This window comes from Diadema setosum, chromosome 3, assembly GCF_964275005.1.
Source record: "Diadema setosum chromosome 3, eeDiaSeto1, whole genome shotgun sequence".
Taxonomy (NCBI): Eukaryota; Metazoa; Echinodermata; class Echinoidea; order Diadematoida; family Diadematidae; genus Diadema; species Diadema setosum.
The window spans coordinates 18036258-18051032 of NC_092687.1; the positions used below are offsets into that span (position 1 = coordinate 18036258).

The window sequence follows — 14775 nt, forward strand, 5'->3', positions numbered from 1 at the left end:
AGCAGGAACCTCGCGCAACTTATTACATGACTTTGTCATCATCTTCCTTCTTGGAATGTGCAATAAATGTACCTTTCCCACGGTCAGTAAAAGACACCGTGCCTTGCGGAGTACAAGGAAGGGCTTGTGAACAAAAATACTGATGGGTTTGATACAGATCCTTTCATTGTGATAGCACTTGCGTCAGGACTACAGAAACCAGTCTCTCTCAGAACTCGTAAAACAAGAGAGTTTTCGTTTGCATTGGTGCTTGTAGACTGCACTTGAGAAACTTGTAATTGTATCGGGAAAGCGAGCTCGTTCCGAACTCCAACAATCCGGTCAATCAGGGGTCATGTTTCGCTTGTCCAAATATTTCATCATTGCCTTTACCTCCAATGGTGCCAACACAGGTTTAGTATAAACTGCATTCACAAAAATGTCTATTCCGGTGATTGTCATTCCTATCCCTGTAGAAACCTATGCGTCCATGCATTTAACCCTTTCCCCACAGGAACCAGATATGGATCCTATCAAAAGTCTGCATTTCCTTTTAGAACTCTATGGATCCTGTTAGAAGTCTAGACATGCGTTCACATTGGAATAATCATGGCATTAGATACTACAGCAATTTCTTGACACTCTTCTCATTGGCGAAATACAGCAGAAATAATCGCAGCACCATTTCAGTTCGTACTTTTTTTTTCATGCACAAAATACCACGGTATTTCCGGCCCAAAAGAAAACCTCTACAAGATTAGCACTGCACATACATTGATACGCCTATCTCCTATGGGGGAAAAGACAGGAAGTGTTTTAGGTTGCGTGAGAAATAAACCGCAGTGTGGTGGGTGGTATTTTGTGACACAATGCAAACTCAAAGCTCCCATGCACATTTCGCACGAAGTTTGAGTTACCACCCACAGCACCACGGTATTTCACCGTGTATAAGCTTTCATATTGTGAAATACACCACAAAACATCGCAATGTTTCACTGTAAGTGTGAACGGGCCTAACAAGAGTTTTGAAGAGTCTGGATGGGGATGGGCTTGTTGGGATGGGCTGACACCTAATAGCCCCTCAAAGTGCATGAACTCAAGAGCTGTACTGAGATATAACATTACACATTTGGCTTCATCATCGCCCTCTACCCTTGGCATAGCATTCAGTTTTGTGACAACACTTCACAGGGATACTTCCAATAAAACATACAAAACAAAATTAAAGAAGATGAGTAAAGATTGCATTCTGATCCAAAAGAAGGCAGAGTTTCTGGCATATCCTAGTATGAAACTGTTGAAAACTAGTCCAGAATATTCTCATACTGGGGTTAATGGAAAATGTGTGTACTCTGTAATAGGAAAAACAGTTCATCTTCATCAGTGGGTCAATGATAATAGTAATGATAATATAATCATTATTAGTTCTATTGTTCAGTTAAATCATTATCATTACTTATGTTATCATTATCATTATTGTCAATATTTCAAAGATGATGAGATGATCAAATCTTGAAATACTTTGATAAACCTTTTCTTGCCCAGAAACTTGACTAAAATGCTCAACAAGATCTGTTTTCATAAGAATACTGCAGAAAAACTGATTTTTGATGAACAAACAATACATGCATCGTTGCATAGTCTGCGAATGGCTCTATGAGCAATTTAGCTAAAGATTGACATTATTATTTCAAAGTTATTATTTCAAATATGTGAATTGGTTCTCCCGGACATCACTACCACAAGGGCCTATGGAGGATGTTTCCTCGTACAGTCCTGTCACCGTGAAGGGTTTGTAGTCTTAGTCAAAGACCCTCTCGCTGTGGTAATTGCAAGAGAAGCGAGCAGCGGGTCATCTCGTGCAACAAAGTGTATCCATGATACATGAGAGACAAGGTAGAGCAAGAGTGTCTTCACAGTTAGGTCCACATTTCTCTATAATACACACGTTTGAATTACAAAATTCACAATGTCTGATTGATAAGCAAAAATCTCCAGCAGTGAACAGAGCTCTTTTTGAAGAAGCGTGTGCATACATATGGTCAATCTTGCATAAGATGACATCGGACAAGTCAACATGTTTCAGACTAAGATATTTTGGCTCAATTAAGAAAAATTCTTCAGCAAATGGCTTTGATAAAATTCCAGTGTACTTCGGTGAAATTCATGTAAAGTCAAGGAATTTTCCCCAGTACCTCTGGATTTGACTAATGCAGAGTTAATTGTACTCCTAATGATGGTCAATGGACCAATATAGTACCAATTTCATTGGTCAAAATGACTAACACTGTCATGAAGTGACTTGGTCATTTTGCAGGAGTGGTGAGCCAGTTCAGCTTTCTTCCAGCAAATTATATAGAATAGTGGTCACATTCTCATATCATGTTCCAAAAGACCCTCGCGCTGACGTGCTCGACTTCAGCTTGCGACTATCACCGCTAACGACAGTGCGAGGGCTTTCGAAAGAGGCTAGACCATCTCATCGCCAGGGACCATGACGGGTGTTTCCTGGTAGACCTGGTTCTCTCTCCCTACCAGCATGTCAGGGCATCAGACTGACACCTTTTTCCCCTCCGCCGTGTTTCTGTAAACAAGCCGAAATGAGATCCTGGTCTCTAGCAACAGGAGTGGAGTAGCAAGGCCATGATCAGGAAGAAGGCAGCACCCACTCCTACTACTACCCCTGAAAAATTATAAACATTTTTGCTAACTGCCACTGCTATGGTGAAAGTTTCGACAACATCAAACTCGTCAATCACTGATCTTAACCCGTTGATGACGGACTGATTTTGCTACAACACGCATTTCCCATAGACCCCTGCCCGAGTATGCTCGGGACTTGTCCTCAACCGGTTAAGGGAGAAAGAAGGACAGAAAGAATTGACGATTCCTAATTGTGGTGCTAAAACTCGAGTCAAAGCACACAATGTAGTTAAACAGAGCCTCCTAAAACTCAACAGTACATGCAGGTGCTCATCAAGCGCCTCTAACATAAGTCCACATATCCACAACATCTCACTGCCATTATAATTATACTGTCATGCAAGATATTCTCCTCGCATGAAATTTTTGTAAATTGGAGGCAACGTTCTTTTTCGCGGCAAGCAATTTTCACGAGTATCCACTGGCATTCAATGCCTACAGTTTGACAAGAGCTGTCACATGCATTTAAATTTTGCAAATCCTGGCTCTTGAAAAATTGGCGAAATTAAAAATGCACGCAAACGTTTCTGGTTTTTAACGACAATACGATCCCTTTAAGATGGACGTCACTACTGGAGTAGTTTTTCCCAGTACCACATCTCTTTCCCAGTTCAGTAACATCCTTTTCCTCTTCCCTACTGTTTCATTGTTTTCATACACTCGTGTGTTGCCACAGCAAACCGGCGGCCCATACGTCGACACACGTCAAAGACCGGCCGCTAAAATGCGACAGTCGATGACAGCAAAGCGGATGGAAAGAGAGGCTAAAAATATCCGGGATTGCTCCGTCAAAATACAATGTTCAGCAACTCTTGTACCCGTCAGGTCTGAGCTGCAAATAACACCGTGGTGTAAAAACCAATTGCTGAATCTTGCATAAAACACTCATGCTCACAAAAAGGCCATCGCTTCACACTCAATTCATTATTCATATTGTAGCCTTGAATCCCCGATCAGAGATTTAAGAATCCCTTTGGACTTACTATCCAAAATACATTAATATTCATTCCACGGAGTCTGGTCTAAAACTGACAGGAGAGAAATCAAATTCATTTCAGCCACAGATCTCTCAATTCAGATATATATGTCACACTAATTGACAACATTAAATCTACTGACAGTCAAAACTAGATCAAGGTCTTGTATAACGTATAGATATGATACTTTTTGCTTTCTGTGTGGTAGCAAAGGTTATTTTGATTCAACGTGAGATTATGTTTAAACTATAGATATGATCCTTGTTTTGCATTGTCATTTCATAGCTATCAGAATGCAAGATATGTTCCAAAACAACAAAATAATGAGAAATATGACACCTCAAAGTTGTAAGTATCCCACACAATTGCCCTATATCCATGGCCACCACCCTCATCCCCCCCCCCCCACCCCCATTCCACCAGCCCTGCTATAACATTCTGTTGATGACAATATTTGTAAAATACAGAGAAGTTTGTCACTTTCACTGCAAAATTTCATATTCAATTCATGAACACCAGGCAAGTTTTCACTTAAAACATACAATTGTACCACTAAAAGAATATTTACACCCGTCCTAGCTTCACGTAAATCTCTGGATGCTATTCAAATATTCATATCCCATTCTGCTTTCAAACTAACTAATAAAGACATTCTTCCAAGACAAGGCTCCACAAGTTTTATTTTATGACTGCTAAATTGTTTGATTAATTTTGCTATAATGACCATAAACCCTGCATTAGGGGACACATTCAACCGTCTATCCCAGCTATGTGATAACATATTGGATACAAAATTGAAATTGAAAGTGTAATGCATGTACATTGACATCAATTTGTGATAACAAGTTTCTAATCACACTGGAGTAAAAGTAGAGCAGAATGCTGGGCAAGAAAGTCAGCAAAAATTGTCCCCCTTCCTCAGGGGGCTGTAACCTTCCACACACCCCCGACCAGACACAGCTGTTAGCCTAGCCTTTTGTCAAGGCCCTCTCGCTGTATGGTGAAGAGAGCCCAGCTGAGAGGGGTTGCGCGAGGGCCTTTTGAGATCTGCTTCGCATCCTTTTGTTAGCCCTTTGAATTACCGACTTTTGCTCCCCGATTTCGGGAGCAAAAGTCGGGGTCCAATCAGCGTGTCTGTCTGCTCGAACCCGATTTGAATAGAGCGAATGCACGCCGCTGCCGCAGACCTCACAGAACTCTACACACTCTCACAGAACTCTACACACAGAGTGTGTAGAGTTCCGTGGCAGACCTCCTCGGGTGGTCAGTGATGCATGCGAACAGGCATGACCACCAAGGCTGAGGATGCGGGGAGCGCGCCATTCCATTGGTTGACCGGAAGCCATTAAAATGAGTATTCAGAAGGGTTCACGTGTCATGAATAATAATGTGTGAAGCAGATCTCAAAAGGCCCTGGCGCGCTCGGCTGGGCTCGCTTCGCTCGCCCATTACAGCGAGAGGGCCTTGACAAAAGGCTAGCCAGTGTCCAGAAACTGACCAGCTGGGGTCCCTCTCCCCTTCACATGATGAAGTCATCACTGACACCTCCTGAACACTCCTCATGGGGGGAGGCGGGGGGGGATACCTGGACCCGTGTGCGCCCCCAGGAGGAAGGGGGAATAGGAAATCAAGTATTTCCCCTCAAATTTGCCAACAGTCTTATTGCAGTTCCTGTGTGCTAGATTTAGCAATGCCCTCCTGCCCTGGGGCTGGAGGGAATGATGGGGTAGAGGGGGGAAGGGGTTCCCCCGGTATAGCCATTTTTGACAAATTGTATCATTGACAGGTGCATTTTTAAGACATTATGAAATTATGCATTGTAGCATGATGTGTATTCTAATATTACTGGTGCTCACCATACACTTGCAGTTAGCACTGTGATTGGGCTTTCTAATTTGCATTCATGATCTGATTAACATTAGTGAAGAACCATTATGATTTTATACTCTATTAAATACAGATTCTGCATTGACCTGTCATATTATCAGGGCATTACCAAGACTGTTCACACCTGCTCAAATGTGCACTTTCCAGACACAGGACCTATACTTTCAATGGGACAAGAACCTATTTATCGTCGCTGGGGTGACAAGACCTCCTGTCTACAAAATATCAAACGTTCAGGAGAGCAAAAAACAAAACAAAAACATGGCAGCCAAAGCCCTATATCAAATGGGAGAACCTCTCCTTTGACATGCCGTGGTGGCTGCATTTTGGGGGGTAAGACAGTTAGGACTGTGACAGGACAATCACTCTTAAAACTGATTATCTGACCATTAATCCAAGAAACGTCATTTTCACCAAAATTTCAGATACGAGGGCTTGTCGCCCAAGCGGCATTATATAATTTGCACCAGTTACATAAAAAATGGGTTTAAAGGTAGGGAATCCCATTTGCATGCCTTAAATGAAGAGTTGTATAAATACAGTGGTATGTTGAAGAGAGTATCATTTTAGAAACTCCCATAAAGTATTGAAAGTGGAAGGTAACATTTAGTACATTCTTATTGACCGTTAGATTTTGAATTGAATTTTTTTCGGGGCTCACCGTAAATTCCAGTACATTACTAGGCTACCTTTGCAGACCCATGCACTGCATGTGTGTCCATCATGTATATTTTGTGAAGAAAGTTCATCAAAACTTACAAACATTTCTATATACACTCTTGCCACACACTCTATATGTTAAATATTACATCAGCTCTTATACTTTTAGATTTGTGTTATAGATAAAAAAATACAGAAGACTGCAACAAAAAGGCTTAAGTGTGGCTGACACACAGAACTACTGAGTAGTTGAGTTTTGTGCATTATTCAAATTGTAGATAACTGTTGACTTCCAAATTTCTCAGCAGTGGCCTAAACAAGTCCCCTGAGGTTCATATTTAATGTTTTGCTGCATTTTGGGGGGTCTGTAAAAGGTATCCTCTACCTTTAAGGAGCTCTTTCAATTAGATTCTTCCAACGAGGAAATCAATGACTGAGAGGCACAGTCTATGGATTGATGGTGTATGATGAAACATTATTCAGGGTGAAAAAGTTTCTGTATATAAAGTTGAGTCTCTTCAAAGAAAGCTTCTTTTTCTGTACATAGTTGATCAGTAGTGGAGGAAACAAAATGATAAGAAGACAAATTTGAAATTAAAGTAAGATGCATGCAGCCTGACAGATGGTAACGATTGTGATGAACCTTAATTCTGCATTCAAATCAGTGACTGGAGCCAGAGAAAAAATGCACAACCAAATCCAAAATGCAGAATATACTACAGCAACTTTGCGCATGATCCACACGTGTGTATTTACAGTTGTATTGATTACTGTAGATCAGATTACGATAGATTAGATATCAGTTGATAAATCTTAATCCAGTTGGGGGTGGAATAAACGGCAAAGAATGCAGGACCAATGACTGAAATATTTGTCACCATCGTAATTACTGGAGGAAAAAAACAGGCAAACAAATGTACCAAAAAGCCACAGCGGGCAACGCAACTATTCCAAATGAAGTTAATCATTTGCAAAACAGTCATTACTCACTCCCCCGAGGGGTGAATTACAATTTGAGGGGACTCCATACTTAACCCAAAGACAGACCACCATCAAACAATCCCATAGATATTGCATACGAACAGATCACTATTGGAAACGATAGAGTTAACCAAAGGGCAGAGTGTGATGGAAACTAGATCGCACACATTCAATGGCACTGAAGCTAATCAGTTCTACGTGATGCAAAATAGAGAAAGAGAGAGAAAAAAAAAAAAAGAGAGAGAGAGATAATGGATAAGTTCAGGACCAAAGCAATGACATCATCAACATTGGTATTTTGCATACTTGTGTGAACAACTGCAGTTTGCTTTACAAGCGACTACAACCATGGTCATTTTTGAGAGGTTACGGTTGTTTGAGCTAGAATTTTGCTTGAATTTTGCTTTTGCCCATTTCTGCAGCAGAATTTGTCAAGGATTTTAATGGGTCAAAAAATTGCTAATGTTCTGCCTTTACCGTCCATGTTACTATTTGTGTGGTGCAAAGTTTCTCTTGAGAAAGATTAGAACAACAACCACAAAACTGTGCCACATTCAGGAGACTGCCTTGATTTATTCTATGCCCTGCCATTTTCTCTCTATGCAAAGGTACACAAGCATCATGTTAAGAAATACTTAACTCTGTGCAGAAAAGAATAGTTCCACTTTTGAACATCAAGCACTAATGCTTCGACTTGTGAGCTCTGCTAATTGCATTATAGCCACATCACAAGAGGCTATTAACCCACTGAAGACAGGTCGTGAAAATACTTGGGCAGAACTGTGCCTACGGGAAATGTGTGTAATAACAAAATCAGTCAGTCGTCAACAGGTTAAAGAACATGATCAGAGACTACCCTCTATGATTTTCATGGGCACAAATCGAAAGTACTAAAACCTGCCTTTAAACATCATGTTACATTCGCTCATGGCATTTCATTATGGATACACGCTGCAAATAACATACTCTGCTAAATGAATAAGTCAGATATTTTGTTCACCTCTGTGATGAGTGTGGTGGCATTTACCGTTGCTGTCCATTCTTCCCACAGTGCTTTGCCTGTGAGGGGCATGCCCAGGAAACACCCACAATGTGGGCCATACTCCCAACCTGAATAGATTGTCGAGTCAGGCAGGCCCAGGTCAGCTATTTTTGTTGTCTGAGAGGGGGACCCGAACTCGCCTCCGTGAGAAAAACTCTCTCGCCAAAAATACCTTGCCATGTACAGTACAACTTTTTTTAACTCCGTCACTACCATGCCTAAAATGTCTGCACACAGTATCAACGGTATTTTGAGACAGCAGTGTCATGTGGGTTAAGCCACTGCTTCTCTGTAAGCGGATCAACACCCTTCACATCTGCTGAGGTGATGCAGGTCACCATTAAAGGTGGCCTGTTTCAGTCCCACCGAAAAAAAGTAAGTAATAGGCTCGTGTTAGTCTCTCAATGTCTGGCTTCTTAATTGCTTAACAGGGAATCCCAGACCACTTACAAAGTAATCTGAAAAGAGAGAGTAAATTGTAACAGTCACAACGAGAGAGTAAATTGTAACAGTCACAATGAGAGTGAATTTCTGCTAATTATGTACATTTTGTTATTATCATTTTTTATAGTAAGAAGTGTGAAGGAAAATGTTATTCCTGGCTAAATAACTTCATACTAATGACCACTCAGATATTAATTAAGATTTGAGACGGAGGCATTATTGCTTTTGAACAACAACAAGAATAACAACAAAAATGAAAACAATAACAGAATGGCTATCTCAAGATTTCTCTACAAACTTCTATGGCAAGTTGTGAGGTGATGACATCATCAACTCACTTATTTGAATACATTTTACTTTTTGACTGCTTTTAAAAAAAAAAAAAAAAAAACTCTTTTGGGGAATTAGTGAAAGCTTCACACTCTCAAAACTTCCCTGACCTTTATCCAATTCAAATCAAAGTTTTACTGAATTGTACTTTTGAAATTTTACTCTTTCATTTCAGACTAACATCTATCTGCTCCAAAAATTCCCCTTCAACAAATTAGTTTCCTTAAAACCTCAATCAGCATTGATTTGTTTTGTTTTTGAAGAACCTGTATAAAGTGAAGAGAAAAAGAAAACTTTTTTTTTCAAATTGGTAGAGACCACATCAGGAGAGGAAAAATCCTGTCTGAATTGTTAGACTATCGTAGACATACAATATCTCAATACAAGTGGAGGCTGAGAGGTAAATGGTGGTTTAATGCCATTGTCAACCCTACAATACACCACACTGAAGTCATTCCCAACCCCACCATGCCCCTGCCCTGATTCCATTCCCTCCACTTTGACCTTCAGACAAAGAGAACAGCCTCTGAAATCACCATCCAGCTCAAAATCTATATTTCCAAGAATTCCAGCAGCAATGAAAAATTCAATGCATACCATTTAGTATGCATTCAAGAAGCATGTTCACAAAGAAGGTATAATCATCACCATTCTTGTTGTACCATTCCCTTTGATCTACTTGCTCATCAGGTTGATCTAGAGTATTAACAAGGAAAGAAATAATTCATGTGTCGCATGCAGTCTACTAGTGTCACTTACACATGCCTTACAAATCAAAACAACAACAACAACACACACACACACACACACACACACACACACACATACACACACATTAACAAACCCAAACCCATGCCCATACACAAATAAGAACCTTGTACTGTATATCCACATTGTATGACACAGACATACTCATATAACACACACATCCCCTACAATAATAATCGCCAACCCAATTCCTAAAAGGCCAGAGGTGACATTGAACATTACAGCTCTAATCAGGATAACGAAAATTGCTCCCTAATTCCCAGCTCAATTAAAGGTCCACTTCACTTAAAGGGAACTATTAAGAAAGAGAGGGAGAGAGTGAGTGTATGTGACACAGAAACATGCATATAAAGGCTTAGCTTTCACTTTTAAATCATCAGAAAGAAAAGGGCATCAATATCACTCTATATCCAGACCTAGAATAAAACCATACTTATACAAGCAACTTGATAGATCTGCAAAATCAATCCAGTCTGGATGGATGGTTCGCATGTGTGTGTGTGTGTATGTGTGTATGTGTGTCATATGTTAAAAGAACTTGTCTCCCTATTCAACGCAGAGCTGGTTTCCCAGATTCCAAATTGTAGAGGAAACCATCGTTCCCTGCCTTGAAGAGTCAAGACTCGATGGAGCAAAGATACAGCATCGATGACAATTATTAAATATGATTTCTATAAAAGCCTGGGCTTTGAAATCTACTAGAGGACACACCCCTTCCTACTCTTCTTCACTCTAAAGCTATCTCAAGAATCTAACCTAGCTTTCACACGTACGAAGAGTGCTTAATTTGAATGTAATAATGCATCACTAAAATGATGTTTCAAATTATGCATTTTTGAGTTTGAATGCAAACTGGAATCGTGGAGGGTGATTTGAACTGTAATTCCAATCCTGATTCAAATGACAGTCCGGAGGTGTTTTCCAATCATGTTTCACCAGAATTAAGCTTCAAAATGACCGTGTGAACATAACTAACCTCCAATCATGTTTTGGGATTTGAGCTTATTACCTTTCAACTTATTCAACCTTTTAGTAATATGAACAAATGATCATTCAAATCATGATTGCAATCGCGTTTGTAATTCAGCATTCAAATCAAGCACTCTCCAAGCGTGTGAAAGCAAGGTTAAAGCTATCTCAAGAATCTTCCTTGCTAAATTCACTTGGCAGCACAGAGCCCAATGTTTTTGTGGACCTCCCTCCAGGGTCAACCTGGAGCACAATACACCACAACTTGACCCTAATAGTTTCCCAGCACTCTCGAGATGCCATCACATTTTTATGCAACAATCATCTTCTACAGCGTATCTGCTCCTCAATGGATGGCTTGTATCAGCATGTTCAAGTTCACAAGCTCTTATTATAGAGAGTCAAGTCAGACAAACCAAACCAAACCAAATGACTGAAATTTCATCAAACTCAGACCTAATAATTATATCAAAGTTACGGTATCGTTGATTCATATGTTATCACTTAACAGTAATAGTTGTAGCAACCACATACCTGTAATGCCATACATTTCGCAAGGTTTTTATTTTCGCAAGTTTTGCAAGTCAGATTGCAAGAGAAAACTGTGTCTCAAAAATGCAGTTAAGTTAATTGAGTATTGGGGATAACTGAAATAATTCCAAACTACTGCAACTTTTGGTTGTGATTGTGTATAGATATAACAGACTGTTATTCTAATGTTTTAAAATTCAAGGGCTTCCTTTTCTTCGATCTTGCAATGAACCATTTCATTCATCTGCTCCCTCCAATTAAATTTCTTATGTAGAAATTACTTTATAATAGCATTCATCAGCTGTTGCCAGGCAAAGCAAGCTTCCGGCAACTTTTTGTGAACAATGCACATACAGAATTTGAATGCATCACAGAAATGGTCTATTAATGGAGAGCTACAGAGGATAAATATATGAAAATGTTGTTGGCCAATTGTTATAAATATTAGCCAGTGTCTAGACATTGACTCAGCCACCTCAATTCCTGGTGTCATATTCCACTCACAAGTTGGGTTCTGCTTCTCGATGGTACAAAAGGATCATGAATATTTATAGTATGCATTATGTTCAAAGAAATACTCCAGTCCTTAAAATCCATGCGTTATTCTAACATAGATGCACTGAAACCACACAAACATCCATTAGCAGGCTCTTTAACCTACTGAAACTCATCTCATTCTGCTCCACGATGAAGTTTCCATGGATCCAAGCTATATAACGCTCGGGGCCAGACTTGAACGGCTTAATAGGAGTCGGCAAATTTAGAAAATGCCATTTAAACCAATTTGATGCTCTCGTGGATGAGGAGACGATATAATCAGCTTCTCTTCCACTAAGCTGATGTCACTGAGGCAATCCCATTATTTGTCATCATGTGAAAACATCTCTCTTCAAATCTCAGTCTCTCGCTGTTTCTCTAATCCAATCATTCATATATCTTTATCTCTCTCTCTCCTTCTCTCACTAAACTCCTTTCATCTCCATTTATCTCTTTCACTGTTTCCTTTCATCTCCCCCTCTTTTTCTCTTACGTGTCTTTGCTTCTTCTCATTCCTCTCTATCTACCTCTGTCTATTCAATTACTCTACCTCTCTCCATTTCGCTCTCTATCTATCTATCTCTTTCTTTCTATCTATATCTATATCTATATCTATATCTATATCTCTTTTTCGTCCATTTGACCCTTCTTCTGCCTCTCTCTCTCTTCCATCTTTCCCTGTACATGTTTCTTCCTATCTAGCTCTATTTAAGTCAGTCTCAGTCTCCCTATATATCTTTCTCTATCTCCCTTTATCTTCTATTTTCTATCTATATGTTACTTTCTTTCTCAATATCTTGCCACTTCTCTCCACTCATGACCAACTTTCTGCACCCCTCTGTTTAGATCCATCAAAATTGCATCTCTTTCAGTATGTATCTATCTTAATCTGTACATCTGTCTTTCTCAATCTATTTCTATCTCTCCATATATATGTTGACTTCTTTTATATACGTACAATGTATACCTCTTTAATGTATATATCTGTAATACTTGATAACTCACTACAATACATGTATTTCCATCTCTCAATAAGATCTCTCACTGTTTGTTCCTACCACCATCTCATACAACCACCCCCCCCCCCTTCAGTTCTCCCCCTCCTCCTGTATATCTCTTCAATGTTAATACTTGATATCTCACTAAAATATATCTCTATTTCCATCTTTCACTAAGATCTCTCACTGTTTGTTCCTACCACTATCTCCCACACCCTTCTGCCCTCCCTCTTCAGTTCTCCCCTCCCCCCCCCCTTAAGTTCCCCCTTTCATTTTCCCCCTCCTCCTGTATATCTCTTTAATATTAATACTTGATATCTCACTATATTTCAATCTTTCACTGATCTCTCGCTGTCTGTTCCTACCACCATCTCCCTCCCCCTTCTCCCCACCCCCCCCCCCCCCATCATCCTCGTCATCCTCCATCAAATTCCTGGAAGAGAGTGTCCATTCAACCTATTCAAAATGTCTGACGCATCACGTAATTCCGCAGGAATTCCTCCTCCTGAATGCTGGAGGGATGAGAGGGGGAGTGCAAATCTCTGCATCCTGCCTATTCTGTCGCATCTTCTACCATTCTCGGTGGAGTGGCCCCATCTCTTCTTCCCCATGCCGACATCTGTTATGTTCCCATCTGTATTTGCCTTTTACTCTCCAGGTTTGGATTCAAGAAAACAAATAATGATGATGCCTCTGTTACCCTTCAGACAGAGACATCAAACCACACACTATATTTTAGTCAGAATCTATAAATCTTCTACAAGACAGGCATGACAGAAGATGTAAATTGTTGCTTCTGTGAATGACTGATGGGCAATTGTGGCAGTTTAAAGACAAAGAGACATCAAATACAATGTGTGGGACTGTGAGCAGTATGGAACCTTGTGGTTTGAAGCAGTGATGAACATAGTTCAAAGTCAGAATGCCAAACCAAGGTTTGAAATCAATACACTTCCATAAACTACTGATCATGGACCTTAATATATCACTTTGGTTTTATTTTTTTAGAAATGTTAAATTCATCACTCATACAAGGGTTATTTAGTTGGTTATTGTGATCACTTGCCTGTCACATACCTGAAATTTCAAACAGTATGATGTTACAAAAAGTGTTACAAAGAAAGGGCCATAAGTATGTGCAGTATGTATAGACAAGCTTTATTATCACATATATTGTATGCATGCACAGTGGTAGGGACGGATTGGGTGAATGCGGGGGCCACCCATATATCGCTGTGTATACATGGCATGATTGCACATAATCATGAATTATAGCAGAGCGTAAACCTGACAAAAGATTACCCATAATCATGTTATCATATTGTGCACGGAGCCAATTCAAATTTGTTGAGATGAAATCAGTTGTGGTACAGCATTGTACCTGTTACATAGTAAGTAAAAAACAATGTCCTTGCCTGATGGTGCCCTTTAAGGAGTCTAAAACAGATCATGATCATTGACTTAAATCATGTGCACTAGATAACCCCATTGATGCTTAGCATTACCACAGGATCGTATGATGATAACTCCTCATCAGAGAGCTATCCAGCTAGTGTGCAAGTCTGTGGGCGTGTGTTACAAGCAGGAAATAATATATTAAGGCCATCTAATCACCCTTACTATCCTACATTAACCCTCAAAACACTGTTTCCAAGTATGTTATCCAGATTTGGGGCTTTGAAGAATGTATGTCGCAATCAACATTGCATATTCTTCTACATGGGAAGTTCGTAATAACATAATACATTTCAGAAACTGAAAACATGTCGCTTCAAGCCATATTGATAGTTCTCGTTCTTGAGAATCAACTTTAAGGAGCATTTTTTTTTTTTGGGGGGGGGGTATTAAGTTTGTAAACTGCTAGTATTTTACCTGGTGTAATGGCTTGATGCTTGATGAAAATGGCAATTTTATACTCAAATATCTGGAGAAAAAAAAATTATTCAGGAACTGCTGATTACAGTGCCAA

At 39.8% G+C, this 14775-nt stretch overlaps 1 protein-coding gene across 1 annotated transcript in view; it reads right to left on the reverse strand.

Moving 5' to 3' along the window:
- LOC140246659 (uncharacterized) overlaps positions 1 to 14775 on the reverse strand; it is a 189622-nt gene that overhangs the window by 51920 nt on the left and 122927 nt on the right. The gene's annotated exons all lie outside the window — the stretch shown is intronic.